Below are 12325 nucleotides of genomic sequence, written 5' to 3' on the forward strand. Positions count from 1 at the left end.
TATTTTATTCCCCATGGAGAGTTCTTTACAATGAGCCATGTCTCAATTTTTTCTGTTCAGCACTTTTGGAGATATAGTGGTGCAAAATTTTGCCGTTTTTCCAAGATGGCGGCCGACCACGTGACATATGACATCATCATTAACCTATTTTATTCCCCATGGAGAGTTCTTTACAATGAGCCATGTCTCAATTTTTTCTGTTCAGCACTTTTGGAGATTTCGTGCTGCAAAGTTTTGCCGTTTTTCCAAGATGGCGGCCGACCACGTGACATATGACGTCATCATTAACATATTTTATTCTGCATGGAGAGTTCTTTACAATGAGCCATGTCTCAATTTTTTCTGTTCAGCACTTTTGGAGATTTTGTGGTGCAAAGTTTTGCCGTTTTTCCAAGATGGCGGCCGACCACGTGACTGATGATGTCATCATTAACATATTTTATTCCCCATGGAGAGTTCTTTACAATGAGCCATGTCTCAATTTTTTCTGTTCAGTACTTTCGGAGATATAGAAGTGCAAATTTTTTCGGTTTTTCCAAGATGGCGGCCGAACCACGTCACCGATGACGTCATCAATTGGGCACAGTCTATTCCAGGGCAAGACCAATATGTGTGCAAAGTTTGGCGATTCTCCGTGTAACGGTGTAGACGCAGTGCTGCAAACAGACAGACAGACAAACAGACAGATGAAAAATCGGTCAGAAACCTAGGACTTGCCGGAATGTCCTTTTTTATCGGCCATTTAGGACAAATATGGCGGCCGAACCACGTGACCGATGAGGTCATCATTAACATATTTTATTCCCCATGGAGAGTTCTTTACAATGAGCCATGTCTCAATTTTTTCCATTCTGCACTTTTGGAGATATAGTGGTGCAAAGTTTTCCCGTTTTTCCAAGATGGCGGCCGAACCACGTGACCGATGGTATCATCATTAACATATTTTATTCCCCATGGAGATTTCTTTACAATGAGCCATGTCTCAATTTTTTCTATTCAGCACTTTTGGAGATATAGAGGTGCAAAGTTTTTCCAAGATGGCGGCCGAACCACGTGACCGATGACGTCATCATTTGGGCACATTATATTAGAGGGCAAGACAAATACGTGTGCAAAGTTTGGTGATTCTACGTGCAACGGTGTAGACGTAGTGCTGCAAACAGACAAACAGACAAATGAAAAATCGGTCAGAGACCGAGGACTTGCCGGAATGTACTTTTTTATCGGCCATTTTGGACAAATATTGCGGCCGAACCACGTGACCGATGACGTCATCATTATTTGTTTTCTAAACTAATTTATTCCTTGATGATGCTCAAGAAATTTCATCTGGATCGGATGAAGTTTTGTACTTGTCGAATTATGACGTCATAATGGAGGCACCGATGACATCATCATTAACATATTTTATTCCCCATGGAGAGTTCTTTACAATTTTTTTTTTTTTTTTTTGTATGCAAGATCGAGGCTCGTGAAAGAGCTAAATGAAAATGAAATGAACTATGTCTCAATTTTTTCTATTCAGCACTTTTGAAGATATAGAGGTGCAAAGTTTTTCGGTTTTTCCAAGATGGCGGCCGAACCACGTGACCGATGACGTCATCAATTGGGCACAGTCTATTCCAGGGCAAGACAAATATGTGTGTAAAGTTTGGTGATTCTACGTGCAACGGTGTAGACGTAGTGCTGCGCACAGACAGACAGACAGACAAACCAACCGATCAACATACTTGCCGGAATCTTTTCAGGCAAGTAACAAACGAACAGATCAACATACTTGCCGGAATCTTTTCCGGCAAGTAACAAACAAACGAACAGATCAACATACTTGCCGGAATCTTTTCCGGCAAGTAACAAGAAGGCAGAAACACCCAGTTCTGGCAGGAAGCTGACTGCAAGATCTCCTGACAATGTGAATGCGGTGAGGTGCCACACCTTTTATTCAACTATTTGCCATTGGCATGTTTAACCTGCAAGACAAGTATAATGTACACTCACGTGAAAAAGTAAGTACACCCCATGTAACATTTTGACTTTTTCAACATATTTCAACATACAGCTATTTGATCTTCATTTCAACAATATTGATAGATAAAGGTGATATAATATAACAAATATCATAAAACATTTACATTTTGTAGTCCATTGTATAATTTAAATGAACATAAATGCAAATTTTGCATGTGGAAAAGTAAGTACACCTCCACGGCCTACATTTATCACTACTTCAAATACCTAAAATTAGAATCAGGTGTGTAGTAAGTTCAGGAATCTCCTTTAATCAAGTGGTTTATTAGAGACGATACCAAGCTCTCACAGAGCACACGGCCATCATGACGAGCCGCCATCAACCACTGAAGCCACGCCCCCAGACGTCACTACGCAGTACGTAGTACCAATCACAACATCTCCCTTTCATTGAAATTATTGTTTGTATGCAACAAAACACTACTAAACTAAATCAAAATAATAAAAACAATCAGACATAACTTGCACCACACAGATGGGATCTGGGGTTACTGTTATAACTCTTATCCAAAATGTAATTACTGTTCAGTATGATTAGCGAAAACAGAGAAAACACAGAATCATTCCAATCAACGGATTGTCTCTGCACCAACATTACAAGGGCTGATTTCTGATGGTCGTTATTCACTATCACGATATCTCAATGGTTTTCGAATCACACGGCCTGATCTGTTCGAGTACGGAGAGTTGTCCGGTCTTGTTGTCTCGGCCTTGTTGTCCGGCCTTGTTGTCTCAGCACTCTCGTCATCCTTGGAGCTGGAGCAGCAGTTAGTTTCCATTGCTGAAGCGTCGTTGTTGAAATGTACGTGTCGAGCAGTTGGTAGACTTTGATGTGTTGGTTGGGCCGGTTCGTCCTTCCACTTGGCGCCACAATCGGGTGGATGAAGTTCACGCAAGTGTGCCCTGGTTCTTCGAAGACGCGTCCCGTTAGGCATCTGTACTATATACGAGCGGGGTTCATTACAGCGAGCCACAACTTTCCCGGGGTACCATTGGTGCGTGTCCTTGTTCAGAATCCGAACCCGATGTCCAATAGCCAATTCAGGTAATTGCGGCCCAGCCGTTCTGTTGTATTGCTTCGCCATCCGGTCTCCACGTTCCTTCAATCGTTCCTGAATTTCCTGATGCCTTTGTTGTGCAGGAACCAACAGACGACTTGGTAGGTTGGTGCGTTTGGGCCGGTTAAACAGCATTTTGCTTGGACTTGGGAGGTGGGAATCTACAGGTGTGCACCTCAGGTGTTGTAATGCAATATCTATGTCACTCCCTGATCTAATACACTTTTTGATCATGTTCTTCACTGTTTGAACTTGTCTCTCAACCAATCCATTACTGCGTGGATACCTTGGCGATGTTGTCGTGTGTTTTACATTCCATTTGGTACACATATCACGGTACGGCTTACCCACATAATGAGGTCCATTGTCTGATATGATCTCCAGAGGTGGGCGGAACATACTGAAACATTCAGATGTGGCCTTGGCTACTGCACTGCTCGTCGTGTATTCCATTCTCTTCACAACTGGGTACTTGGTGTAATAATCCGTCACCAAGAGGTAGGTCTGCCCATGTAGCTCACACATATCACTGGCTACCTTTGTCCATGGTACCGCTGGTATCTCATGAGCTATCATAGCCTCACGCCTTTGTTCTGGTTGGTTCTCTTGACATGCCTTACATGTTCTGACAGCTCTCTCAATGTCCAGATATATACTTGGCCAGTAAACACATTCGCGTGCTAGACGTTTTGTCTTTTCGATCCCCATGTGTGCCTCATGGAGCTGGTCGAGGATATCCTTCCGTAGCTGCTCTGGAATTAGTACCTGTCGACCTTTGAAGGGAACACCGTCACAAATACCAATTTCATCGTGGTATGGCCAGTACGGACGTAGGTCTACAGGCAGCTCTGTAATCCTAGCAGGCCACCCTCGATGAACAACCTGCTGCAATGCTCGAAAGGTTCTATCAGCCTTTCCACACTCTCTGAGTTGGTCCTGTTTCCTTGAGCTGAAATCAATGAGGTCAAAGCGATGATGATCATCCACATCATCAAGCTCAATACCATCTACACGTGTGTCCAACTGCAGTTCCTGATTGTTCTCTGGGTTCGGTAGCCTTGACAGCGTGTCTGATAGCATCATCTCACGGCCGGCCTTATACTCCAGATCAAAATCGTAGCCTTGGATTTTCACAAGAAGGCGCTGAAGCCGTGGAGGGGCGCTTGTAAGCGGTTTGCTGATGATCATGACCAATGGTTTGTGGTCTGTGTATACCTTGAAGCATTTCCCAAACACATAAGTGTGGAACTTCTGTATGCCAGCAACAAGGGCCAGGGTTTCTCTCTCGTTCAATGTTTGAATATGCAGACTGAGTGGGTGTCAGAGTACGTGACGCAAAAGCAACAGGCTTGTCATCCTGCAAAAGGCATGCACCCAGTCCCTTCTGTGACGCATCTACTTCCAAAACTGTCTCCTTGCCATGATGATAGTATGTTAGACAGGCGCCTGCATCAACACTCTGTTTCAGTTGCTCAAATGCAAACTGATGGTCTTCCTGCCACATGAATGGCACTCCATTCTTCAGTAAATCTCGGAGGGGTGCCACTTTATCCGCAAAGTGGGGAATATGTGGTGACAGATAGTTCATCAGTCCAATGAATCGGCTCAAGTCTTCCTTATCCTGCGGTGAAGGCATCTTCCGGATGTCGCAGATCTTCCCAGGATCAGGTGAGATTCCTTGTTTGCTGCAGATCGAGCCGAATAAGTTGATACGGTCGGTCTTGATGATACATTTCAAAGAGGTGAAAACCAGACCCTCTCTTCGTGCTACTTTCATCAGGTTCAGAAGATTACGATCATGCTCCTCTTCAGTTCGTCCTGATACTGCCACATCATCGGAAATACCAATACAGCCTGGTGCTTGCTCGAGTATGCGGTCCATGGCTTGCTGGAACAGATCCTGGCTGACACATAACCCAAAAGGCAATCTCTTGAAGCACCAGCGCCCAAAAGGTGGGTGGAATGTGGTCAAATCCTGGCTTTCCTCATCCAGATGCACAGCCCAATAGCCAGCCCGAGCATCTAATTTTGAGAATATCGTGGCATCAGCAAATTCTGGGTTCAGCTCGTCTAGTGTCGGTATGTGAACATCTCTTCAGCCAAGAGTTCAGGCGTTTCGGATCAAGACATACTCTTAAGCTCCCATCTTTCTTTACACTATTACAGATGGAAGAGCACCAATCCGTATGATAGTCCACTTTCCTGATGATACCCTGTTTTTCCATTTTCATTTGTTCCTCCTTCAACTTCCCTTTGATATGAACACTACACTTCCTTGGTGCGTCAATTGATGCCTTTGCATCAGGCTTTAGATGAAGCCTCACTTTTCCTTTAAAATTCCCAATGCAGTCAAACCTGTCCGGGAACAGCCTTTTCAAATCATCCATGGAATTCACCTTGTAGGCCTGTTCCTCATGGCGCATTGGTTTCGGAATCCTTGATGCTGGAGGTGCAGCCTTCAGCAATGTCCTCCGTTGCCCAGCAATGCTGTTTATGGTGACGAAGTTGAGCCGTTCACACGCTGGTAGTCCAAGTACTGCAGGTCCAGGTACTTCAACCACATAGAACCTGTTCTTGAACCAATCTGAGTCTTAATATCGACACAAGAGCTTTAGGATTCTGTGCCACTTAATCTCACTGCCATTGTAAGCAGTGAGCTTGGTCCCATCAAGTGGAGTCAGTTTTGACATCCATTTGTTTCCATACATGTCCTTCACAATACGCGTTGGCAAAGTATTCCCTGACGCACCTGTATCTACTTTCAACTGCAGTTTGTATACACCTTTCATGTCAGGGCATACAATGTTCAACAATGTGTACACTTCATCCCTCATCTCCTTCATACACAGTGCGGATACCCTGATCACGTGAAACGGCTTGGTGTGTTCATATGCGTCAGTGTCACTTTCGTAACTGTCTTCATTGCCTTCAGTACAATACCCCGACACTTCATTCACCGAGGTCCCATTATTGTTACTTCCCCGAAGCATACCTCTCAACTTGCTTCTGCTGACTCGACGGCCTCTTCCACCCATTGCAGGATGGCGGCTCCACTCATATCCATCAGCATATCTCGTGCTTCGTTTGGGATTTTCACAACAACGGGCCCAGTGTCCCAGTTCACCACAATACTCAAGACTCCAATGACAGGAAACATGTTTACAAAAGATCAAGACTTTATTAACTAATAATTCACTTGTTTCAATATAATAAAGAACTACAATACAATAACGAATTTGGTAATTCAAGTCGTTGGTTCTTCTTTGGTCGGTCTTCTGCGCTGTCCTCGTTCCGTACTCGTTCGTTCCGTTTGGGCAGAGATTCTGATGACAAGTGCTCTCGACTCAAAGTTTATCCTCGTTTATATCGGCACACTCGAGTTAATCCTCCGTGCGCTAAATCTTAATCCCTTCTCCGCAGAAATGTTACTCAGTCATCCCGCTAGCCTTACGGAGCCGGTTCGCTCCCCCCCCCCCCTGCTGGGAGTCACATTTGCCTCACAATAGGAGGGTGCTCTAGCCCGGGGCTGTGACCAGGTGAACAAGAGATTACCACGTTCGTGCACATTCCTGACATTCATTTACGAAATCGTCTATCTGCTTCGTTACCAGTCCCAATCAATGAGTTACCAGTCCCAATCAATGAGTTAGGTACCAATTGGTTGGTTATTGATTGGTTAGTTGTTAGTTAGTAGTTAGGTTAGTTAGTAGTTAGGTTAGTAGTTAGGTTAGTTGTTATTGGTTAGTTACCAATCCCAATCAATCAATGAGTCCCAATCAATGAGTCCGCGCTCAGTCACTACCCCTTTAGACTGAAATGAACCCCCCCCCAACCCACCCCCCCCCCGGCACAACCTCAACCTACACCGTTCGACGTACCTCCATAAACCTCCTCCATTTCCAAAGTGAGCCTTTCAAGGCAACCTGGGCCACTTTGTCACAGATCCTCCTTCTTTCTGTCCCACACACTCCAAGCCGAGCATGAAATACAGAAAAGGAATTGCCAATATACCCTCTCCCTGCAAAAAATGTTCTATAGAGATTCCAATAAAATGTTTCTATAGAAGTCTTATAGACATCCTATAGAACAGTCGAAGAGAGTTTCTATCGAACTCTAGGACCGTTTCTAAAGAACAACTTTCCTATAGAACATGTTTTCTATGGAATCCTGAAGAGCACGTTCTATACAATCTTATAGAGCGGTTTCTATAGAATCCTATAGAATCGTTCTTTAGAATCCTATAGACCTGTTTCAATAGAACCCTATAGAATGGCTTCTATAGAAAGGCACAAAATCCTATAGAAATTAATTTTATAAGACTTCTATAGAAACATTTTTATGGAATCTCGAAAGAACATTTTTTGCAGGGTAAATACAGTACATCACAATAGACATGCTGCACTGTAGAAATACAGTACATCACAATAATAGACATGCTGCACTGTAGAAATACAGTACATCACAATAATAGACATGCTGCACTGTATAAATACAGTACATCACAATAGTAGACATGCTGCACTGTAGAAATAGTACATTACAATAGACATGCTGCACTGTAGAAATAGTACATTACAATAAACATGCTGCACTGTAGAAATAGTACATTACAATAGACATGCTGCACTGTAGAAATAGTACATTACAATAGACATGCTGCACTGTAGAAATAGAGTATATCACAATAATATACATGCTGCACTGTGGAAATGCAGTACATCACAATAATATACATGCTGCACTGTCGAAATACAGTACATCACAATAATATACATGCTGCACTGTGGAAATACAGTACATCACAATAATAGACATGCTGCACTTTAGCCCAAAAGGACTCACTGCACGTCACACGCCTGGAACACTCGTTTCACTTTTCAGGCAACCATTCGTCGAGGTCCAAGGTTCTTCAGCTCCGCTGCCGAAGGTGGATGGATGGAGGTTGTGTTTTCACCCCTGTCTGTTTGCCTGTTACTTGCAAAATCGAATATTTTTCCAAGTATATTGGTTTGTCTTGTGGGTTATTCTGAACGTGTGTCTCTGTATGTCAATCGCCTTCAGGTCACAATTTTAAACCGATCTTTAAGAAAGTTCAGCAAATGGTAGAGTTGATAATCAGGAAAAAGCCGATTGAATTTGAGGTCAAAAGGACAAAAGCTCAACATAGAACAAGGTCAACAACTTAGGTGAAATCATCATGTTTTTTTGTTTTTTTCCAAAACGGCAGAAAAAAATTTCCAATTTTTTTTTCCAATTTCCGCGTTTTCCCAATACGCCATTTCTGTCTGTCTGATGAATTTTTGACGCCAATACATTCCGTCCATACTTATCCAATCTCAACCAAACTTGACAGGATGATCAAGGGTTACACAATGAAGGTTGTAGCGCATTCATTTGCCCCCCTCCCAAAGGGGGTTTTCTCCACCGAGCGGGTTTTCTCCACCGTTGCCGTCAATGGGTTGCGTGTTGAGGTGTATAGCCGTATTAAGTTAGCTTTATCGTGGCGTTTTTCCAAGGCCGCTTCAAATAACAAAACTAACGACAATAGCGTAATATTAATGCTATTACAAAACCATATTAATACCAATAATATCCCACCTCCCCAAGAGGTTTTTCCTCCTTGAACAAACATTTGTTATGGCCTAAAGCACACAAAGCCAAGCCTTCAATCACACTGTCTTTATTTATGGATTATTACACGAAAAATCTCTTCCTACACATATAACAAAGAAGGGAGAAGAGAGGGAAAAACCAGAGTATACTGGTCCAAGAGTAGGCCGGTCCAAGAGTAGGCAGGTCCAAGAGTAGGCAGGTCCAAGAGTAGGCAGGTCCAAGAGTAGGCAGGTCCAAGAGTAGGCAGGTCCAAGAGTAGGCCGGTCCAAGAGTAGGCAGGTCCAAGAGTAGGCCGGTCCAAGAGTAGGCCCCCAAGGCAGGCCCAGTGGGAGGACCCAGGGCAGGCCCAGCATGAGAGGGTAGGAGTAGGCAGGTCCACGAGTAGGCCTAAGGCAGGCCCAACAGTAGGCCCCAGTGCAGGCCCAGCGGTAGGCCCCAATGCAGGCCCAGCACGAGAGGGTAGGAGTAGGCAGGTCCACGAGTAGGCCCCAAGGCAGGCCCAGCAGTAGGCCCCAGTGCAGGCCCAGCAGTAGGCCCCAGTGCAGGCCCAGCGTTAGGCCCCAATGCAGGCCCAGCACGAGAGGGTAGGAGTAGGCAGGTCCACGAGTAGGCCCCAAGGCAGGCCCAGCGTTAGGCCCCAGTGCAGGCCAAGCACTCCTCGCTGTTAAACGTTGATTGGTCTTCCTTGGTGAGAAAATGCTTTGTCTCGATCAGCTCGACCTCATTTGATTCAAAGAAATCAACAATTGCAAACTTCCGTTGCCCCATTGTAGGTCACTATAGGTGGGTGGATCAAAATACAAAACTAACAAAAAGATAAAACCTGATTCGTCGACAGAAAATAACCCGCCGTGAAAGTTGAATGAAAACGCTGTGAGATGGAGCTGTATATAGTTGGGCTCAAAACGCTGAATCAGTGGGAAATGATGTCCACTTTTTTTTGAAGACGGATGCTAGGGTAAAATTTGACGCTGAGTACGAGCGTGCCGACCGATTAAAAAAAAAATGTGCCCAAAGTGCCCATTTTGGACCTTAATGGTGCCCAAAACCGGTTTTGGGGCATTTGGGCCAAGTTTATGTACAGGACATTTTTTTTTCTTCATAAAAAGGTTGATTTAGACCTATGATATATGTGTTATGAATTTAAACTCATGAAATAGCCCAGGGCCCGTTAATTGGCCAAAAAGGGCCCATTGGCCCATTATGTGTAAATAGGCATGAGTGCAGGTGTTCATCCAATTTAATAGCTTTAGAAAGAAAAATTTGGACCATATCTCTTACCCTGTGTACATGAAGTGGGCCTTGCTTGAAAAACAGATATTCAGATTGTGGGCCAGGTGCCCATATTGGGCAATGGGGCCCATTTGAATATAAAATGGGTTTATAATTTAAGTTTTGATCTTCAAAGTGAGCCAGATTACAAGTGAATTAGAACAATGAACGTTCTGTAATTCTACTCCATCCCCATCATACTCAAATGGGTGGGCCAAAGTGCCCACTTAAGTGGGCCAAAGTGCCACCAAAGGACCTAAAAAGGGCCCATGTTATAACTCCATGTAATCAACGGGTTTTCTCCGGACAAAGACTGAATACAAGGTTTGGAAGGGTATCGATTTCATTAAATCTTGTCTGAAGTGGGAAAATGATTGTTTTATACCATTAACAGACCATACATTTTCATTTTATTGATGTGCCTTAATTTAAAATATGATTTTATGGCATTCATGTAAAGGCTTAAATGTTCTTAAAAGTGCCCATATAAACACAATGTTTAATTTACTTGAGCTTTCATATTTAATGTTTCTTTAGTATTGACTGAATATCAATGATTAACATGCGAGACACATATTCTAAACATATTAACAGAATGATAGAAATACTTTTCATGATTATCCGCTGGCCTATTGTCACATGATTGAAAGGGGCCTCCGCGAGTCTTTTCCGGCAAGTCACAAACAGGGGCGAAAATATAACCTCCATCCACCTTTGTGTGTGTGTGCGTGTGTGCGTTACGACGTGCGTGTGCGTTACGACGTGCGTGTGCGTTACGACGTGCATGTGAGTTACTACGTGCGTGTGTGTTACTACGTGCGTGTGTGTTACTACGTGCGTGTGTGTTACTACGTGCGTGTGTGTTACTATGTGTGTGTGTGTATGTATGTGTGTGTGTGTGTGTGTCTGTGTGTGTGTGTGTGTGTGTGTGTGTGTGTGTGTGTGTGTGTGTGTGTGTGTGTGTGTGTGTGTGTGTGTGTGTGTGTGTGTGTGTTACTGAAACTGAACGAAACTGTCAGCTGAAGGAGCAAGTTATGTCATTGTCTCACACGAATGGTTTATAAATTGCAGAAGCATAGTTTGGTACTTCGTAAGCAGTTTGTGAGTGTAACTTCCATGGGATAGGGTGCTACTCCATGCTTCAGACTCCACTGTATTTGCGATATATTTTTCAATTCACTCGAGATTATGGACCCAGATTGCGTGTTTCATATTCCCGTCAGCAAGTGATTCATTGTTACCCGGTAACGTGGGCTACTTTTGCTAATATAAACATAGGAGCAACACCTGTGAGGCGCACCTGCAAGAACAAACAGTACACTGCAGTGGCTAAAGGTATTTTAAACCAATTTCAATGGTTTCTAGGCGACAGGGCAACATGTACAATCATACTAACAGCGATGCGAGTTAGCGATGCGAGTTAGCGATGAAGCTAACTCCGAGGGCCTTTCACTTACTCACCGCAGGCAGGTTGGTGGTCTTTCTGTCTTCTACCGACTCCTCTCTGGCCTTGCCCCCCCCAGCTCTCTCTGGGCTCTGTCCCGCAAATATTCCTACAGGTCGCACAAGATCTGCCTGCAACCCTCTTATGGTTAAACTGCCAAAATCAAGACTCTCCGCTCACCTTCACTCCTTCATTCCTCTTTTCTCCCGCCTCTGGAACAAACTCCCCCACTCCCTTCAATCCCACTCCTCCCTCCAGGTCTTTAAAACAGCTGTTCACCACAATTTCTTATCTTCCCCCATCCAAAACCTTGATCTTTTCTACCCCCTCTAATTTCACTCCAGATCCATTTTTCTGAAATACAAACTTCCTTCCTGGAAGTCCTTGCAGTGTCCTTGTGTTTTATACTTCTCCCACCCATCCCCCCCTACCCACGCCACCTCCCCCCAAGCCCTCTCCCTCCCACAGATCTCCCCATGTCCCTGCTCTCAAGTGTTGTGTTTGTGTGCTTCCCCTTCTCTCCCCATCTTGTATACCCCTCCCCTTATTATATGTTTTGTGTGTCTGTTTGATTTGTTTGTGTGATAAATGTTAGCTCTCTCATGAGCCGCGATCCTGTAAACAAAAAACCCCCCCAAAAAAACCATAATCATAAGACTTTAATCAAACACACAAAAATATACCTATTTTGAGGGGCACCTCCCCCACCCCCCACCCCGTGTACCTCATCAAACCCCAATTTTTCCAATGCCTTGAACAAACTTTGGTGCAACACTGGTGATTAAGGTTGTGGTCAAGATTCATCAGAATTGCATGTGCAGTTTCTGAGAAGAAATCAAATACCGATTTGGGGGGGAAACCCCTCCCCCCCTCCCCCCCTCCCCCCACCCCCATAGATCCCATCTGAGCA

The 12325-nt window shown here is 44.2% G+C and overlaps 1 protein-coding gene across 1 annotated transcript in view; it reads right to left on the minus strand.

The window, feature by feature from the left end:
- The window catches only part of LOC137414536 (arylamine N-acetyltransferase, pineal gland isozyme NAT-3-like), a 227103-nt gene extending 215477 nt beyond the window's left edge, over positions 1-11626 (minus strand). Inside the window, exon 1 of the mRNA XM_078772445.1 lies at positions 11433-11626. The gene's annotated coding sequence lies outside the window, so the exon portion shown is untranslated. The remainder of the gene's footprint in view (positions 1-11432) is intronic.
- Positions 11627-12325: the final 699 nt, after the last annotated feature.

Source organism: Myxine glutinosa, chromosome 2 (genome assembly GCF_964187855.1).
Source record: "Myxine glutinosa chromosome 2, kmMyxGlut1.1, whole genome shotgun sequence".
NCBI classification, from domain to species: domain Eukaryota; kingdom Metazoa; phylum Chordata; class Myxini; order Myxiniformes; family Myxinidae; genus Myxine; species Myxine glutinosa.